This window comes from Phyllostomus hastatus, unplaced genomic scaffold (genome assembly GCF_019186645.2).
Source record: "Phyllostomus hastatus isolate PE091 unplaced genomic scaffold, TTU_PhHast_1.1 phas_contig_37, whole genome shotgun sequence".
Taxonomy (NCBI): Eukaryota; Metazoa; Chordata; class Mammalia; order Chiroptera; family Phyllostomidae; genus Phyllostomus; species Phyllostomus hastatus.
In genome coordinates, this window is record NW_025333867.1 from 11015350 (window position 1) to 11035702 (window position 20353).

A 20353-nucleotide genomic window follows, 5' to 3' on the forward strand; every position below is an offset into this window, starting at 1 on the left:
CTTCTCCAACCCCAGTGACTTTTCATCTGTGAGACAGCATTTCCTTATGGCTGAAGCAGTGTTCAAAGAAGCTGCATTTACCATCCAGGTGATCACTTGTTACCAGATCGCAATTGGAAGAGCAGCCTGGAACTGTAATTTTTCCAGGAACTGAAAAAGTGCCATCATTGGGACAGGGGTGGAAAAGGGCTGTACCCCTCCTTCGGGGCCATGGAAATGGAGAGGACAGCCTTGCAGCTGGAGAACCAGAGAACCAGGGCGAGTGGCTGGCGGGCTGGAGATGGTCTAGAGCTGGCTTGTGATCCCTCTCCCCTATGTGTGGCTGGCAGGGCCCACCATCTTCACCCCAGCAGGGCAGTCACCAGTGGCTGTGTGTGCTTTCGACTTCTGATGAGAAGAGTTGAAATGAGAGAATCCTGGGCTCTCACACCTTAGCTTCTGGTACTGCCCTATGTCCAGGTTGACTATGTTGGGTGTCACCTTGCTGCTGGTCTCCTAATCCTGCAGCAGGCCCATGGCCCTAGGTGAGATGGATGCAGAAGGGCGTGGCCAAAGTGTTGCTGATGCAGTGTGCGATCTTCTTGCACACGGCCAGCATGCAGGAGAGGATGTTGTTTTCCTCATGCCACTTACACTTCATGTTGCTTGGGTAGTCCCACATAGCCACATCCAGCAGGCTACGCACCCAGGTCTTGGAAGGCTCCTTGAGGAAATTCTGCTGGTAGATCCCCACCACAAGGTCCTCACCTACCAGTAGATCTAGACTGCCTGGTTTCTGAGCCCTTCTCCATGTGCTTCAGACACCAGTTAACATGGGCTCTGTCATCAGACTTGCAGATGGACAGCCAGTTCCCTGGGTGTGAGTAAATAAGTCTATAAAGGTTCTGCAGCACAGTTGCTTGGTTACACCTAGGTTCAAAGTTTGATATATGAATCTTGTGACTAGAATTATTTTCAGCTTGACAATGAATCTGAAAATTCCTCATGGAATTTTACTAGGGTTGGTGAAGCTGTGGAAGATGGCCATGATGCCCTTCTGCAGAGAATATCTCACAAAGCCATCTCATAGGGGAGGAAGCTCTGAGCACAGTGTGAGGCAGCTCCGCTGGCTCAAAATGTTCAAAAAATAAAAGACACCTCCAAAGAGAGCTTGATCACTTTTTACAGGCAAGCTTGACACATCCGGGGGTGAAACATTGGGCTTTGGTGCAAGTGTGCTTGGCTTCCTCAATGGGGCGCAAACAGGTCTCTGCTGTTCCAGAAGCTACCTCACTAGTCATTAGAGAAATGCAAATCAAAACCATAATGAAATATCACCTCATGACTATTAGGATGACCATCATAAAAAAAGATAAGAGATGATAAATGCTGACAAGAATGTGAAAAAAAGGGAGCCCTCATTGACTGTTTGGTGGGATTATGAATTGGTGCAGCCACTATGGCAAATAATATATAGAGAGGATCTCACAAAATTCAAAATAGAACTACTATATAATCCAGCAATTCCATTTCCAAAGACATCCAGAGAAAACAAAAACACTAACTGGAAAAGATTATCTGCACCTCCATGTTCATAGCAGCATTATTTATAATAGCCAAGACATGGAAACAGCCTAAGTGTTCATTGATGGATTAATGGATAAAGAAGTTGTGGTATAAATACACAGTAAAATAACATACAGCAATAAAAAAATAAAACCAAGGACTTAGACAGACCTTGAAGACATTCTGCTAAGTGAAATAAATCACACACAGACAAATACTTATGATCTCACTTATATGTAGAATCTAAAATTAAAAAAAAAACTCATAGAAAAAGAGATCAGACATGTGGTTACCAGAGGTGGAGGGTAGGAGCAGAGGGAATTGGAGGAAGGTAATCAAAATGTGCACACTTTCAGTTTTAAGTAAGTACTAAGATGTAATGTACAAAAACATGATGACCATAGCTAACTCTTATACAATACATAGGAAAGTTAAGATAGTAAATCATAAGAGTGCTTACCACAGAAAAAAATTTTTCTGTTTGTTCTTTTTTTATAGCTATATGGGAAGATGAATGTTAGCTGAGCCTGTTAAAGTAATCATTTCACAATACATGTAAATCAAGCCATTGTGTTGTATACCTTAAACTTAAAAAGATGTGTATAAATTATTTCTCAATAACACTGGGGAAAAATACTTGTAATGCTGTGATACATATGTGTTATGAAACCTTAAAATATGTACTTCTGTGCACAATGAGGAAGAATTACAAGAAATTAATCTTATCCTGATTCAGCAGTGATATTTAATACTACTAAATCAATGCTTTGAATATAAATGTTGATACAGTATTTACATCAGGAACTAGAAAATGAATGTGCTTTGTGGAAATTTACATGTGTTATTTACAGGCAGGCACAAACATTTCTAATAAAAGTCTGAGAAACATTACTCACACAAAGGATTCCTGTTGCCTGTAAAAAGTAAATGTAGTCCTTACTAATGAACATTCCAATTGTTCTTGTAAATGTGAGTGTTAATGTGATACTTACACCTAAATAAATCATCACAGTTTTAGAGAATATGAATTTCTTAAATTAATAGCATACTTTTCATGGTAACCCAAAGAGCAGATTTTTTTCTTCCCATTTTAAATATGGGAGAATTTTGAGTGGAATTTCTTGTGTATATCCAGAGAAACAGAACACATAAATTAGCCCAAAATATGAAGTGCTTATGGACATTACTTCAGCTCACACCTGAAACAGATGGATTCAGATCTGGGACATAGAGGTTTAAAACGAGTGAAATTTGTATTCTCGGTCACACACAAGCATCCTGAGGGAGCAAGACTAGAATGTTCACCAAAGAATATAGAGCCATTTAGATTTTTACCTGAAAGTTAAAGCCAAATATTCTCTAACTGGGGTAGGTTTATTCCCTGGACCCTCTTTGCTATTAAAAGATGAACATATTGGAGGTGGGATACGGATCTACGGCTACCTCAAAGTAGTTTGGTGACCTTCCAGTACATTGGTTCTTGCAGTCAGACACAGAAGGACTGAAAATCCAAAGGTGGCTTTGTCACCAACTTAATGTAAATGCAAAAAGTTTTAAACTCATATCCTGAGTTTATAAAGACTGTTACAAATGAATCTGCCCTTGAATAAAGCTCTCAGAATTTATTTTTTCCACTGCTCAATGTTCATAGTCTAAACTTTATGGAGTTAAATAAATTTCCTTTAAATAAAATTGATATGCTTCCTTACTGCAATTTTAATTCTTCCTAGGATGTGTTTAGGGTATTTGCTTCATTCTAAAACATTTTTGCTTGTTCTATTTTGCTAAGTTAAGAATCATTTTGTCTTAAAAAGTGGAGAAAAAGGTTTTAATTAGGATTCCATTCTTCCCACAATACATTAACTTTGAAACTAATAGTAAAACATATTAATAAAACATATTTAGCATTTATGACCACTCATTTACCTGAAGTGTTTATTAGGAGCTTTCTTTGTAACCTCATTTCTGGCCTTCAGAAGGAGTGTTGTTTTGGCTGGATCCAGTTGATATTTACTCTTTTATCTTCAATTTTAATGTCTGAAACGGTCAGTAGAGCATCAGTCTGTGGCAGATGGACTCTATGACTGAATTTTAAGAAACAACCACTTGTAGAATAGAGTACAGATCAAGATAATGTAAATGTTTAAAACTTCCTTGAGTGAGTGAAAACTGAGGGATCATTAGATTACTCAAGCATATATATCCCCACACCCAAGGAATTGTCTACAGTCCAATCTCTATGTACTCACAGGTGAATGTAACATTATGCTTTATCTCTGCTCTGTTGACTTTCATCATGTATTTCCTTCAGCCTAAGGTTGCCCTATAGTATCCTTCCTCCCAGACATTGACTTATCAGAACTTACAAATCAAGACCTATCTCAAGGACTATTATCTCCAGATAGCCATTGCTCTCTCCCTCAATCAGGCACAATAGGTTACTTTTTTCTGTCTTCTCATGGCATGCTGCTTATACCTCTTATTATGACAGTTACTCTGTTTTGTTATAACAATCTGTGAACTATCTTATGGGTCCTACTAGATCAGAAACTGTCAGGTAGCTAGGGCTCAATGTTCTGTATTCCCCTCTGCACTAGCTCCGTGCCTGACACATGTATAGTTTTAATGACTAAATAAATGAGGGAACAAATAGTTGAATAAACATGTGATCTTGAAAATCTAAATCTCAAAATCATCTTTCTCTCTCTTTCTCCCTTCTTTTTTATAAATAACTTTGTAGATGGGGAAACTGGAGACTTTCCCTGCACATGAGATCCTCTAAGACCTTTATTCAGTCGCTAAAACAATGATTTGTCCTTATAGCCTTTGGATAGGAGGGATTATTATCAGAGAGTTTATGGAACTGCCATAATATGAGTAAATAGTAACAAGGTAAACAAACATGACAACTGTGGGTCCATTTATTTCCTTTATTTTCTTTATTGTTTATTTATTTCCTTTATTCCTTAAGTTCTGATGTTTGTCTTTAGATTAATTTATTCATTGGAAGCTCTTGAGGAAGTTGTTTTGTTGGTCCTTAATTAAGTGTGTGTTTGTGTGTGTGCACCCTCCCACACACATACACACTCCTGGATGTTGAACTGAAGAGCAAAATACTTCATCATATAAACAATTAACAAGATTCCTGATGGTTCTAAATGCATTAACAGTCACTGACATGCCATAGTTCAGTGTGTCCTTTGAGTTTTAGATGTTATAATTATATATCTTCAAGTGGGAGGGTTCTGCTCACTGAGATTAGACTGATTAATTCACCCCTCTGTCCTCCCTTAATTGTTCATGAAGAAGGTGAACATGGTTAGAGTAGCTCAGTGTTTTGTATTGAGTGTAACAGTTCTACAACCTACTCTCAATGCACAAAATTAGTTTTGTGCCATGTGGGCCACTTACACTGTTAAGTCCACTCTGCACATTTAATTCACCATTGGACATGCCTAGTTTGGTTGGCAGGCATCTCCGATGATGAATGGGTTGAGGAAGTCTTGTTTGGGCTCACTTCCTCAGTGACTTTAAGGTAGCAAATTCCATTATTTGGAGGGCCCTGGAGCCACAATTTATATGGGAAAGGGGACTGGAGTCATTTCTGGGAGACCTGTCTAGCTCTGACACACATTAATTTGCTGTAGTCTTTGGCATATAATTTAACTTTGTTAGATCTCAGTGTTCTACTTACTTACCTCTCAGGATTATTTTAAGAATTGAAAGCTCCAAGCAGATCCCCACAGCTTGGCTGGATTTCTCATCAAACGTTTCTATGATGCAAAACTCCTGAGTGACCTCCTGGTACAACTTTCATTGAGGTACACTGTCACTGAGGACATACACCTGAGTGAAATGTACCATAAATATCCTTAGAATATGTCCAGAAAATATTAAATAAGTGATATCTCTGGTTTGGTTTGTGGTGCTAAATAGAAGCAGGCAAATGCACACATCTCAAGATAGCTTTCACTTCACTGATAGGCTTTTGTCAATACTCATTCAAAATATGCAGGTTGAGCTGCTAAGAGAAAGCACCTTGTGTCTAAGGGAAAACATTTTTAAGAATGAACACTCTGAAACACATTTCAATTAGAAAACACCTCCCTGAGTCAGTGCTACAAATAGGAAGTAAAAATACTAAGTGAAAAATATTTGTTACAAAATGTGAAAGCTCATGAAAAATCTGTTTGGTAGAAGTGGAAAAATAATCTCAAGCAATCATGCTTGCAAGTGAAATGATTTTATAACATGAGTTGTGAGTCTGTGATAGTTTTACTTTGTCAAATGTTTACCTACATCAAAAGAAAAAATCATAAGTATAGTATGATATCATGAGCTTTAAGTGAAGTATATTTTTCTTGTCACTCTCATAATGGTTCTCAGAAGAAAATGGGTGGAGCTGAAGTTTCAAGAGGAAAAAAAGTCTACATTGACCAAAGCACAAAATAGTGGAGGAAAGTAACATTTCTTGTAATGGTCTTGAAAACATCAGTTAACAAAAAGTACTTTGAGCTGACAAGCATACAAATGAAGAGAGAAATTAAGAGTTAGACAAAATAAGTAGGCCTTGGATAGTGAGACTGGAGATCACAATGGGATTGTGCAGGGTGTGTGGGGGTTGCCTCCAAGAGAAACAAGTCATTTGGATATCAACTGTCTGTGAGGGTGAGATAGGCTTTTTATGAAAGACCAGGGGACATGTTCATCTTGGGGATGCTCAATATTATGAAGATGTGGATGGGTTCTCTTCTTCTGATAGATGCACTAAGAGATGCCTGACCTTTTCTCTGGATGGGTTACCTCATGCCACACCCCATATGCTTAAGGGCATGAATATGCAATTACTCTGTCTCAATTGTTCCCATAGAGATAACTTGGCAAGCTTCTCCTTGGAAAAGGTATGGAAAAGTCTGTAATATTTGGGTTATTTTATGAAAGGTCCAGAAAAATCAATGAACCAGGGATACTGCCTGACACACTTAGGAAAAACTTCTCAGTAAGGCCAGGAATCATATCTGATGCTCACAAATCCATATGCACAGCTAGCATAGTCTCTGGATCAAAAAATAACATATCTTATACTGGTCCTGACTTTAAATTATGAGGATAACATGTAATAGCAGAGAGAAACAACTTTTGGGATAGAAGATAAACATGGACCTGATCTAGACAGAAGCAGAAAACTCTAAGAACTCCCAAAAGTAGTAGCTAGTAAGTAGCCTGGCCCACCTGCCCTCCTACCCTTTTCTAGGCAGAAGAAAATGTTCCCCGAAGATGTTCATGTCCTAATTCTTGGAATCTCTGAAAGCTCCTTTATGTGGAAAGAGGAACTTTGCATTGCCATAAAAAGTACCTCAGATGAGGGTTTGATCTCCAAAATATGTAAAGAATTCACATGACTCTACACTAAGAAGACAAACAATCCAATTAAAAGATGGGCAAAGGACCCGAATAGACACTTCTCCAAGGAGGACGTATAGAGGGCCAAGAGACATATGAAAAGATGTTCAGCATCACTAGCTATCAGGGGGATGCAAATTAAAACCACAATGAGATACCACTTCACACCAGTGAGAATGGCCATCATAAAGAAATCAACAAACAAGTGTTGTAGAGGATGTGGAAAAAAGGGAATCCTAGTGCAGTATTGGTGGGAATGCAGACTTGTGAAGCCACTGTGGAAAACAGTATGGAATTTCCTCAGAAAACTAAAAATAGAACTGACTTTTGACCCAGCAATTCCACTGCTAGGATTATATCCTGGGAACCCTGAAACACCAATTCAAAAGAACCTATGCACCCCAACATTCATAGCAGCACTATTTACAATAGCCAAGTGCTAGAAACAGCATAAGTGCCTGCCTGTAAATGAGTGGACCCATGGCTGTAAATGAGTGGAAAACTATGGTACATTTACACAATGGAATACTACACAGCAGAAAGAAGGAAGGATATCCTATCCTTTGTGACAGCATGGATGGGAGTGGAGAGCATTATGCTAAGTGAAAGAAGCCAGGTGGTGAAAAACAAATACCATATGATTTTACCTATAGGTGTACCCTAATCAACAAAATAAACAAGTGAGCAAAATAGAACCAGAGACATGAAAATAAAGAACAAATTGGTGGTAACAAGAGAAGCAGGGGGTGGGGGGTTATGGGGGGAGAAGGGAGAAGAGTCAAGTCAAGGAACATGTATCAAGACCCTTGGCAAAAGTAATGTGTGTGGGGGGATTGAAACTGGGAGGTGGTGGATGGGTAGAGAAGGGGAGAGTAATGACGGGGGTGGGGGGCGTGGATGAGGACACCTGTAATTGAACAACAATAAAAAAGAAAGAAAGAGGAACCTTGCAGATGGGAGAAAGAAAGACATTAGCATATCCCCATCTGGATTATCCAGGTAAATCCAATATGATCATATGGATCCTTAACACCAGAGAATCTTTCTTGGCTGTGGGAAGAGAGAAAGATGTGACAATGAAAGATAAGTCAGAGAGATGCAATGTTGCTGACTTTAAGAAAGGAGGCCATAGACCAAGGAATGTAGATGACCTCTTGGAGGTCAAAAAGTCAGAGAAAGGAGTTTTCTTCAGAGCCTCCAGAAGGGACTTTAGCCCTGTGACATCTTGATTTTAGCCCATTAACCTACTGAACTAAGAGATAATAAATTTATATTGTTAAGCCACTTAGTTTTGGTAATTTATTTATACATATAAACAAATATGTGTGTGTATATATATTATATATAATATACATAATATATATTATACATATATTTAAATCCATATTATTTGCCAAAAAATACTACTCTAGAATAAGCCTGGAAAATATGATTGTACAATTTTCAAGTAGCTAAAATTAATTGACTGGGTATTTTAAATGTTGCCCAACTCAATTCATTTAAAGGAGGAATCTTTTTATAGTATCTGTATACACATTTAAAGGTAGAACAAAGTATCCATGCTTTTCTCTAGGGTTCACATGTTCTTTTAGTCTGCATGTTTATAACAAGGACACAGATTGTAGCTCATGAGCTCTAAGCACCAAAACAAGGGTTATTTATAGGCCAGTGACCCACATAAAATATGCATTTGGATGTTGGACATTGGTACCACAGTGAGCATTTTCAGAGTTGACATTATTTTGTACATTATAGCCAGTAGTATAAGAGCACAGAAGTCAACACAATAAAGGTCTATGAAGCTGATGCCACAATATGTGAGATAAAAGATCATAGACATCAGAGCAGGGAATGATGATAAAGATCATTTAGTAGCACCTCCTTGCAATTTAATGAGAAAAATAACCCAAACTCCACAGCTAGCAAACAGCAGGGCTGCGGGTAGATGTCAAGTCTGTGCCCTGGGACAAGGGCTCTTTCTGCTTCCCACCTCTCTAGATGAGTGAGACATACTCTCTGCCTTAATAAGGGTGCAATCTAGTGCAGAAGTCAACAATTCACTACCATGTGTTCTGAGAGTGAAGGCCAATGGGATCTAAAGTATCTGGAGAAGGAGCTTTGAGGATTTCAATGGCCTGGAAAGCGCCCGAAAGGAGGAAAGACAAATATGTGTAGGACAGTTAGGATTAGGCAATTTAAGAAGTAGATGAGAGATATTTCAGTGCTGGTGAATAGGGCACAAAAGTCCAGAGGCAGGAAAATAAATGGTTTGTTCAGTGGACAGTGAGAAAAATGATCAGGGAGGAGGGAAGAAGAAAAAGAAGGAAGAGTAGGAGGGGAGGGAGGGAGGAAGAGTTGGAGGTGGCAAGAATGGAGGAAGGCAGAGAAGGAAAGAGGATGATTATGAGACAGGCATGAGAGAAAATAGAAAGAGTGGCTGTGTCTTTAAGGTTATTTTGCAGCTGGATATAAGTGACAAAGTGGTGTTAGAGTTGTCTAAGGCTAGAGTGTACCTCCTATTTAATAACTCTTTATACTTGCACAAAACATTTATATGCATAATTTAATTTGTAGGAGAGGGGAACTGAACTGGCAGTAAGCATCAACAAGAAGGGGCAGAGGTAAGCGAAGCCATCAATGTTGTATGACTCAGTAAACCTCCAGAATCTGCCCCTGACAACACCTCAGTAGTGAGGGAAGGAGAACAAGACAATAATCTGACCTCTACTCACTGCCACCAGCTTTCAAGAAACCCTGGCCCTCAATCCTCTCATCTCTCTCTGCCACAGGGGACTGTCTTTCAACTTCAAACTGCCCCTCAAGAAATTCTCAGGTAGACACATGCTCCAGAGCCATAGCTCTTATGTGGCCTGCTGCAAACTGTGCACAGAAAAGTGGTGCCATTGGAAATATGGATTATAAGTGGAGGCTAAGCACATGAAAAGATATTCAACATTGCTAATTATTAGGAAAATGAAAATAAAAATCAAAATGAAATTCCACTTCACACCCATTACAGTGGCTATTATCAAAAGCAAAACAAATGTTGGCTAGGATGTGGAGAAATTTGAACTCTTGTGCATTGCTTGTGGGAATGTAAAATGATGAAGTCATTATGGAAAACAATACAGCAGCTCCTCAAAAATTTAAATGTAGAATTACTACATAATCCAGCAATTCCACTTCTGGGTAACTATTCAAAAGAAGTGAAAGCATGGACTTGAACAGCTAACTGTACAATAATTTTCACAAAAGCCAAGAAGTGGAAACAAGCCAAATGTCTATCAATGGATAAGTGAATTAACAAAATTTAGTATATAAATACAATGTAATATTATTCAGCCATAAAAAGTAATGAAATTCTGACACATGCTGCAACATGGATGAACCTTGAAGACATAATGCTCCGTGAAGTAAATCATCCATAAAAGGATTAATATTGTATGATTCTACTTATACAAGTTTCCTAGAATAGTCAAGCACATAGAGGCAGAAAATAGAATGATGGTTGTCAGGGCTGGGAACAGAGAGAATGGATACAGATTTTTCGGTTTTGAAAGATGAAAAGAGTTTTGTGTTTGAATGATGATGATAGTGAACAACAATGTACTTAAGGACACCAAAATGTACAGTTAAAATGGTTAAAACAGTTAATTTCATGTTCTATGTAGTGTACCACAATAAAAAAGAGACTAAAATGTATGAATGTCACAAGCATTCATTAAGGAGACAATTAGCAACAAATAGGGAGGTAACCACATGTTGCCTACTGATAACTCAGCTGAAAATCATATTTGGAGTCCAGCATTGGTTTCATCTCTAAGCTCATGAAGTAATTTAGGAAGAATACTCCTTGAATCTCTCTGAACTTCTATTTTCTTATCTGTAAAAACATGTGTTTGGACTAAATAATTCCTAAGGCCCTTTCTAATTCTGATGCTTTGTGTTTCTGGGATGGTTTGTAGTCAGGCTTACAAATTTGGCATATTTCTAATTCAGACTGATGTGTTATTTCCTTGTTGTCCCAAAGTAGCAAATTACACCAGAATTGATCTGAGATGACCTACAATCTAGTAATGAGAGAAACGCCCTTCTAGAATGCCAGAACACTTCTCTCTGACTATGGGTAGCCTGGCCTTACAGCAAATGCTGTTCTTTTGAGATCCACAAAGAGCACTCAGGCTCAGTATTGTCAATTCAGCAAGGGGCCAGACTATACTGGTATCATGCCCCTTGTGCATGGACGCCTAACCTGCTAAGAATGACAATGATACTCTCCTTGTTTGGATGGAGGCTTGACCTTTTGGGACATACCTCAACTTTGTAATGGGACATGTTAATTAGGAAAATGGAGCAGCAGGAGCTGACAGGACACTTGCCAGCATAGAGACGACTTGTAATATATACACCAAAGCTTAAAAAGTTTCCAGAGAATCCATAACAACTGGAACTGTTTTCATTGGTATTTCTGATCGACTTGCTTCCTATTGACCTTTTTGCTAGCTGAGTGCAAATCAGTTTATCTCAATATATGGAAATTTTAGGATTCAAAGTTCATACCTCCTATGGCAGGTCAGTTTGTTTGGAGGTGGGAATAGAAAGAAAAAATATGATATGAAAGGGCCCTGTTTGAGCCTGAAAAGATGCTAGAAGCTATCTTTTGATCTAATGAGATAGTGTATTTTACACATGGGTAAATGAAATTTCCATAATCAAACTGAATATTATACTTACTTAACAAGAAATATGGCAAGAGAAAGTTATGGTTTAGAAAAAATATTTCCAAACTTTTTTCTTAAAAAAGCAAAGGAAGTTCTTATCTGGCCTCTTAATGGGTAACTTTACTAACTATTAGGCCTTTTTACAAAAAAATATTTTATTGTTAAGTATAGTAGTCTACATTTACACACCACCACTCACCACCCCACAGCCATCCCCACCTACCACGCGTAATTCCACCCCTCCCTTAGTTTTGTCCATATGTCCTTTATAGTTGTTCCTGAAAACCCTTCCCCACTTCCCCCCATTATGCCCTCTCACCTTCCCTCTGGTGACTGTCAGATCGTTCTTAATTTCAATGTCTTGTTATATTTTGCTCACTGTTTCCTTTGTTTATTAGGTTCCATTTATAGATAAGATCATATGGTATTTGTCTTTCACTGCCTGGCTTATTTCACTTAGCATAATGCTCTTCAGTTCCATCCATGCTGTCACAAAGATTAGGAGCTCCTTCTTTCTTTGTGCTTTGTACTATTCCATTGTGTAAATCTACCATAGTTTTTCGATCCATTCATTCATTTACTAATGGGCACCTAGGTTGCTTTTACCACTTGGCTATCATAAATTGTGCTGCTATGTGCATTGGAGTGCATAGGTTCTTATGGATTGGTGTTTCAGGATTCTTGGGATATAATTCCAAAGCTGTAATTGCTAAGTCAAAAGGCAGTTTCATTTTTACTTTTTGAGGAAACTCCATGCTGTTTTCCACAGTGGCTACACCAGTCTGCATTCCCACCAACAGTGCACTGAAGTTTCCTTTTCTCCACAACCTCACCAGCACTTGTTGCTTGTTGATTTGGTTATTATGGTCATTATGACCAGTGTGAAGTGGTATCTCATTGTGGTTTTAATTTGCATCTCACTGATTGCTAGTGATGCTGAGCATCTTTTCATATGTCTCTGGGCCCTCTGTAGGTCCTCCTTGGAGAAGTCTCTGTTCTGGTCTTTTGCCCATTTTTTAATTGGGTTGTTTGTCTTCCTGCAGTGGAGTTGTGTGAGTTCTTTAAATATTTTGGAGATCAAACACCTGTCTGAGGTATCATTGTCAAATACGTTTTCACAAGTAGTTGGTTCTCTTTTCATTTTAATGCTGTTTTCTTTAGCCATGTAGAAGCTTTTTATTTTGCTGAAGTCCCAGTTGTTTATGCTTTCCTTTATGTCCCTTGCTCTAGGGGGCATATCGATGAAAATATTGCTGCATGGAATATCTAAAATTTTCCTGCCTATATTCTCTTGTAGGAATTTTATGGTGTCACGACTTATATTTTATAAGTCCTTTATCCACCTTGAACTTATTTTCTATGAACTTGCCTCACAGGAATGCCTTCATTGGGTCCCATACTTTTGGACTGTTGTGAGTTCATTTTCACTTCTTTCTAGAAAATTTTTTATTTCTTCCTTGATCTCATTATTAACCCATTATTTGTTTACTAACATGCTATTCAATCTCCATGAATGTTAGTGTTTATGAGTTTTTTCCTTGACTTTGTTTCTAGTTTCAGTCCCTTGTGGTCAGAGAAAATGCTTGATATGATTTCAATTTTCTTGAATCTGTTGAGGTTTGCTCTGTGTCCTATCATGTGGTCTATCTTTGAAAATATTCCATTTGCATTTGAAAAGAATATATATTTTGTTTCTTTGGGATGAAAGGCTCTCTCTATGTATATCAAATTAGTCAATTTCATTGATGGCATCCTTCAATGCCACAATATCTTTGTTGATATTTGTTTGGAAGATCTGTCCATTTTTGACAGTGGGGTGTTAAAATCTGCTACTATAATTGTGCTACTGTAAATATCTTTCTTAAGGTCCTCCAAGATTTCCCTTATGTATTTGGGTGCTCTATGTTGGACGCATATATGTTTACAATGTTTATGTCTTCTTGATGGATTCTTCCCTTGAGTACTATGAAGTGACCTTCTGTGTCTCTTTTGATGGCCCTTGTGAAGTCTATTTTGTCTGATATGAGTATTGCTACTCCAGCTTTTTTTCTCCTGTTCTGGGAATATTTTTTTTCAGCCCTTCACTTTCAGTCTTTGTTCTGAGGTGGGTCTCTTGTAGGCAGTATATGTTTGGGTCTTGATTTCTTAGCCATTCAGTTATTCTATGTCTTTTGATTAGAGTATTTAATCCATTTATATTTAAGGTTATTATTGATAGTTATTTATTCACTGCCATTTTATTTTCTTTGTGCCTGTGTTCCTCTCTCTCTCATTCTTTTTTTTCCCCTTTTCTTAAAGCAAAACCTTTAGCATCTCTTGCAGTGCTGGTTTGGAGGAGATGTATTCTTTGAGGCTTCTTTTTTTCTGGGAAACTCCTTATTTCACCTTTCATTTTAATTGAGAGCCTTGCTAAATTTAATAGTCTTGGTTGTAGGTCTTTTTTTTTTTTTTCATTACTTGGTATATTCTTACCATTCCCTTCTGGCTTGGAGCATTTTCATTGAGAAGTCAACTGGTAGCCTTATTGGGGCTCCCTTGTATGTTACTTTCTGTTTCTCCCTTGCTGGATTTAAGATTCTCTCTTTGTCTTGGAATTTTACCATTTTAATTATGATGCAATGGGTCTCTTTGGTTCCTTTTGATTAGGTCTTTCTTTGTTTCCTGGATTTGTATTACCTTTTCTCTCATCAAATTAGGGAAGTTTTTCATCATGACTTTTTCAAACAGGCTTTCTATCCCTTGCTCTTCTTCTCCTTCTGGTATCCCTATTATACAGATATCATTATGTTTCATGTTGTCCTGCAGTTCCTTTAACCCCTCTTTATTCTTTCTGAGCCTCTTTTCCTTTCCTTGCTCTTTCTGGAAGTTGTTTTCTACTTTTTCCTCCAGGTCACTAATTTGATACTCTGCTTCATCTAGCCTGCTTTTGATTCCTTCTACTGTTTTCTTCAATTCAGAAATCATATTCTACAGTATGGAACTTTCTCAGAAAGCTAAAAATGGATCTTCCTTTTGACCCAGCTGTTCTTGCTAGGACTATATCCTAAGAACCCTGAAACACCAACCCAAAAGGACCTATGCACCCCAATGTTCATAGCAGCACAATTTACAATAGCCAAGTGCTGGAAGCAACCTAGGTGCCCATCAGTAAATGAATGGATCAAAAACCATGGTACATTTACACGATGGAATTCTATGCAGCAGAAAGAAAGAAGGAGCTCCTACCCTTTGCAACAGCATGGATGGAACTGGAAAACATTATGCTAAGTGAAATAAGCCAGGCAGTAAAAGACAAATACCATATGATCTCACCTTTAATAGGAACCTAATCAACAAAACAATGAAACGAGCAAAATTTAGTCAAAGACACTGAAATAGAAGACAGGCTGACAGTGACCAGAGGGGAGAGAAGAGGGAATTTCAGGGGAGAATGGGAAGGGTTTACAGGAACAAATATGAAGGACACATGTACAAAAACTAGGGGCGGTGGAAATGGGAGGGAGGTGGGGAGGGATGGGTGGGTGGGCTGGAATGGGAGTAAAGGCACAAAACTGTACTTGAATGATGATTAAAATAAAAAAAAAGAAATCATATTCTTCATTTATCTTGGCCCTTTTTGATAGTTTCTATTTCCTTTTTCATGTTGATATAGTTTGGAGTGAGTTCATTGTAGTTTCTCTGTAGTTTTTGGTAATTCTCTGTGAGCATTCTTATAACCACTGTTTTGAACACCATATGTGAGACTTGACTTTTCTCTATTTCATTTAACATCCTTTCTAAGGCTTCCTCCTATCCTTTCATTTGGGGTCTATTTCTTTGTCTTCTGATTGTTTTTGAGACTCTTATTGTTAGCCTCTGCTTCTTAAATTGATCTGTTCTGACTTCTTGGGTGAGTTGTGTGCACTTCTATGGTAGGGCACCTATGAGATTCTGTAGTGCTGTCTCCTTGATCTCCCAAACTTGCTGCACTTGGGCTGTCATTGATGATGGCTTTCTGGATGTATTTGGGTTTTGATTGTTGTTGGGTCTTTCTTTGTTGGGTCCTTCTTTCCATCTGGTTAACTGAAGGTCACTCCACACACCACGTCTTGTATGCTTGTGCAGTTGCAGACAGGTTGTGTTGAACCTGGTTCTTCTGTCTGTCTGAGGTTTTGAGACTTCTCTTTTGCTATTGTTCAGTTGTTTGTTCTGGGTATTTTCTCCACCAGTTAGCTGTAATTCCATATTGGTCCTGGGTGGAGGTTAGTGTGGCTTCCACTCACTCCTTCCTCTTCTTCCTTTCTTATCTGTTGGTGGTTCTTTTTCGGCAGGTTCTCTCTTCCATCAGATATACTGGTGTTCACAGCTTCTACCTACTCAATCTCCCGCTGAACTCCAGCACTGGGGTAGCAGCTTGAAAGGCACCAGTGATACACAGGGAGAAACCAAAGTGTCTGGCATGAAGGCAAGCAGACAATAAACACTCTTTTCTAAACACTCACAGAACCTGCAAGCTGTTGCCATATCTGAGTCTCCATAAACCTGTCTCTCCATTAGTTCTTAAATATGAAAAAAATCACATGCACTCTGTTTATTGCAAAGTGGATCTTGAGTAGATGACCAGTTCAGATTAAGTTACTATTTTATAAAATGAACAGTATAGAAATACGAAGTGAAGTAAGATTTAAGAGGATGAATGAGCCTAGAGGAATGTGGCACTTCCTCTAGAATCATCTATTTTAAGGCCTAATTGCACTAATCATAAGTGTAACTTATGTCCCAAGGAAAACAGCAACTTGTCTTTAGCTATAATGCATTCCATTTGTCCATGGCTGAAAGACAGGGTGAGAATGTAATACGCAGACTTCTGACTTCCAACAATTGCTGGCATTAAAATAGATTGCTGTTTATAGCCAGAGAAGTGGTGAAGAGTACAGCCTCTGCAGCAACAAAGCTCTGCTTTAAACCCCAGCTGCTCCTCTTATTGGCATGTGATCCCTGGCAAGGTGCCGAGCCACCCACACAGCACTCTCGTGTCTGCACAGAGTAAGAACCAGTTGCAGAGATGATTAATGCACTAATATGTATGTGGCACTGAGGACAGTGCTTGGCTCAAGTCAGAACTGCAAATTGTTTGCTGTTTTGTATTAACATGAAATGTTTTTTGTTTTGTTGTTGTTGTTGTTGTTGTTGTGGTCATTTTTTTTTTATTAATCATTGTTCATATACAGTTTTCTCCTTTTTACTCCCAATCCAGTTCCCCCTCCCACCCACCCCCCTTCCCTCCCATTACCACCCTCCCCTTAGTCTATGACCATGTGTCCTTTAAGTTTGTTCCTGTGAACCCTTCCCACTGTCCCCTTAAATTCCCTCTTCTCTCCCCTCCGGTCACCATCAGCCTGTCCTCTATTTCAGTGTCTTTGGTTACATTTTGCTTGTTTCTTTGTTTTGTTATTTAGGTTCCTGTTAAAGGTGAGATCATATGGTATTTGTCCTTCACTGCCTGGCTTGTTTCGCTTAGCATAATGTTTCCAGCTCCATCCACGCTGTTGCATAGGGTAGGAGCTCCTTCTTTCTTTCTGCTGCATAGAAGTCCATCGTGTAAATGTACCATAGTTTTTTGATCCATTCATTTACTGATGGGCATCTTGGTTGCTTCCAGCATCTAGCTATTGTAAATTGTGCTGCTATGAACATTGGGATGCATAGGTTCTTTTGAATTGGTGTTTTAGTATTCTTAGGATAGAGTCCCAGTAGTGGAATTGCAGGGTCAAAAGGCAGATCCATTTTTAGTTTTCTGAGGAAGTTCCATATTGCTTTCCATAGTGGTTGTACCAGTCTGCAGTCCCACCAACAGTGCACTAGGGTCCCCCTTTTCTCCACAACCTCTCCAACACTTGTTGTTTGTTGCTTTGTTTATGATGGCCATTCTGTCTGGTGTGAAGTGGTATCTCATTGTGGTTTTAATTTGCATCTCTCTGACAGCTAGCGATATTGAACATCGTTTCATGTGTCTTTGGATCCTCTGTATGTCCTCCTTGGAGAATTGTCTATTCAACTCCTTTGCCCACTTTTTTAATTGGATTCCTTGTCTTCTTAGAGTACAGTCGTGTAAGTTCTCTATATATTTTGGAGATTAGACCCTTGTCTGAGGTGTCATTGGCAAATATGTTTTCCCATACAGTTGGTTCTCTTTTTAATTTTCATACTGTTTTCTTTAGCTGTGCAGAAGCTTTTTAATTTTGATGAGGTCCCATTTGTTTATTCTTTCCTTTATGTCCCTTGCTCTAGGGGACACGTCATTAAAAAAAGTCTCTTCGTGGAATATCTGAGATTTTCTTACCTACGTTCTCCTCTAGGACTTTAATGGTGTCACGTTTTATATTTAAGTCTTTTATCCACCTTGAATTAATTTTTGTATATGGTGTAAGTTGGTGCTCAAGTTTCATTTTTTTGCACGTGGCTGTCAGGTTCTCCCAACACCATTTGTTGAAGAGGCTATTTTTATTCCATTTTATGTTGCTGCCTCCTTAGTCAAATATTAATTGACCATAGAGACTTGGGCTTATTTCTGGGCTCTCTGTTCTGTTCAATTGGTCTATGTGCCTGTTTTTATGCCAGTACCAGGCTGTTTTGATTACAGTAGCCTTGTAATATAGTTTAGTGTCGGGTATTGTGATCCCTTCTACTTTACTCTTCTTTCTCAATATTGCAGCAGCTATTCGGGGTCGTTTATAATTCCATATAAATTTTTGAAGTGTTTGTTCTATGTCTGTGAAATATGCCAATGGTACTTTAGTAGGAATTGCATTGAATGTGTAAATTGCTTTGGGTAGTATGGACATTTTGATGATATTAATTCTTCCAATCCATGAACACGGTATATGTTTCCATTTGTTTGTGTCTTCCTTGATTTCTTTCTTCAGTGTTGTGTAGATTTCTGAATACAGGTCTTTTACCTCTTTGGTTAGGTTTATTCCTAGATATTTTATTTTTCTTTTTGCTATTTCAAATGGGATTTTTTTCCTTGATCTCTGCTTCTGCTGTTTCATTGTTGGTGTACAGAAATGCCTTTGATTTCTGGATATTGACTTTGTATCCCGCTGTTTTGCCAAATTCATTTATTAGGTCAAGCAGTTTTTTGGTAGAGTCAATAGGATTTTCTATGTATACTATCATGTCGTCTGCAAACAGTGATAGTTTTGTTTCCTCCTTTCCGATTTGGATGCCTTTTATTTCTTTTTTCTTGTCTGATTGCTGTGGCTAAAACTTCCAGTACTATATTGAATAGAAGTGGTGAAAGTGGACAGCCTTGTCTTGTCCCTGATCTTAATGGAAAAGGTTTTAATTTTTTGCCCATTGAGAATGATGTTGGCTGAAGGTCTCTCATATATGGCCTTTATTATGTTGAGGAATGCTCCCTCTATTCCCACTTTGCCGAGTGTTTTTATCATGAATGGGTGCTGTACCTTATCAAATGCTTTTTTCTGCATCAATTGATATGATCATGTGGTTTTTGTCTTTGCTTTTGTTTATGTGATGTATTACATTTACTGACTTGCGAATATTGAACCATCCTTGCATCCCTGGAATGAATCCCACTTGCTCATGGTGTATAATGTTTTTAATGTATTGTTGGATGCGGTTTGCCAGTATTTTGTTGAGGATTTTAGCGTCAATGTTCATCAGTGATATTGGCCTGAAGTTTTCTTTCTTTGTTGTGTCTTTATTTGGTTTTGGAATTAGGATGATGTTGGCCTCATAAAAAGAGTTTGGGAGACTCCCATCTTTTTGGATTTTATGGAATAGTCTGTGAAGGATAGGGGTTAGCTCTTCCTTAAATGTTTTGTAGAATTCTCCTGTGAAACCATCTGGTCCCAGGCTTTTGTGTGTTGGGAGTTTTTTGATTACTGCTTCAATTTCTTTTGTTGTTATTGGTCTGTTCAGACTTTCTGCTTCTTTTTCATTGAGTTTTGGAAGATTATATTTTTCTAGAAAGTTGTCCATTTCATCTAGGTTTTCAAATTTTTTGGCATACAGTTCTTCGTAGTAATTTCTTACAATCCTTTGTATTTCTGTGGTATCTGTTGTAATCTCTCCTCTTTCATTTCTGATTGTGTTTATTTGGGTCTTTTCTCTTTTTTTCTTGATAAGTCTGCTTAAAGGCTTGTCTATTTTGTTTATCTTTTCAAAGAACCAGCTCTTGGATTCATTGATCCTTAGAATTGTGCTTTTAGTCTCTATATCATTTAATTCTGCTCTGATCTTGGTTATTTCCTTCCTTCTGCTTGCTCTGGGCTGTCTTTGTTGTTGTTCCTCGAGTTCTTGTAGACGTAGGGTTAGGTTGTTTGTTTGGAAAGTTTCTAACCTTTTTAGGTGGGCCTGTATCGCTATGAACTTCCCTCTCAGGACTGCCTTCACTGTGTCCCATAAGTTTTGGGTTGTTGTGAGTTCGTTTTCATTTGTTTCCAGAAACCTTTTGATTTCTTCCCTAATATCATTCTTGACCCATTCATTGTTTAATAGCATGCTATTTAATCTCCATGATTTTGAGTGTTTTTTGGTTTTTTTCCTTCGGGTTGGTTTCTAGCTTCAGTCCCTTGTGGTCTGAGAAAATGCTTGGTATGATTTCAATTTTCTTGAAATTCTTGAGGCTTGTTTTGTGTCCTATCATGTGGTCTATCTTTGAGAATGTTCCATGCACA

The 20353-nt window shown here is 38.3% G+C and overlaps 1 pseudogene; it reads right to left on the minus strand.

Annotated features, from left to right (window-relative positions):
* Positions 1 to 312: 312 nt before the first annotated feature.
* On the minus strand, positions 313 to 11260 carry LOC123820746 (annotated as a pseudogene).
* Positions 11261 to 20353: the final 9093 nt, after the last annotated feature.